Source organism: Lytechinus variegatus, chromosome 9 (genome assembly GCF_018143015.1).
Source record: "Lytechinus variegatus isolate NC3 chromosome 9, Lvar_3.0, whole genome shotgun sequence".
Taxonomy (NCBI): domain Eukaryota; kingdom Metazoa; phylum Echinodermata; class Echinoidea; order Temnopleuroida; family Toxopneustidae; genus Lytechinus; species Lytechinus variegatus.
The window spans coordinates 24444605-24445405 of record NC_054748.1 but is presented as its reverse complement, the minus strand read 5'-3'; positions in this window follow the sequence as shown (position 1 = coordinate 24445405).

Genomic DNA, 801 nt, shown 5'->3' with positions numbered 1-801 from the left:
GGTCGGGCGGGCGGGGTAAAGTGTGTGCTTGAAATCTAGGGGATTAATGATGAAACTTTAAATAATAATACTGAAAGAATATTCAGCTTTTCTCCTCAATGTAAAAGGGATTATTTTCATCAATGTGAAAGGAAAATCATCATGAAGTAAAACCTCCTCTACCAATGCTCTTCCTTCTTATTAATTTGTCCTCTCTTTTCCTTCTTTTCCCTCCCTTGTTACAGTACCTTTTTCTTGACTATTCAAAAAAAGAAATAGACGGAGGGGGTCCAATGACCTTTTGGCTCTGTTCCTATATCAGATATCAAGCTGCAACGTCTTCAAGACACGCTTAGACACTATTTTGTTAGATCTCTTATAGCAAGCCCATCTTCAGGAAGTTTAAAGTATATTTGCTTTGCAATGAGTCAACACCAATACTGTTTACAGATAGCCATTATGAATATTCATTAATTGTCTTGTAATGAATATTCAACGACTTCATCAACTATATTATTGTCTGTATATAAATGAATTGTGTTGCAAATAAGCATGGGCGGAAATTCCAGGGGGACAGGGGGTCGCGTCCCCCCTACCCAAAATAGTAGGGGGACACAATATAAATTGTCCCTCATACTATTTTCGGTCCTTTATGATGGAAAGAAATAAAGCAATAAAAATCGAAATAATACATGTATTTTGGAGGAGAAAAAAAATGGGAAAAAAGGAGGAAAGAAAGAAAAAAGAAGGAAGAAAAGGAGAAAAATTTAAGAGGAAAAAAAAGAGGAGGGAGACAAGTGAATAAAATAAGGTCAAGTGAAG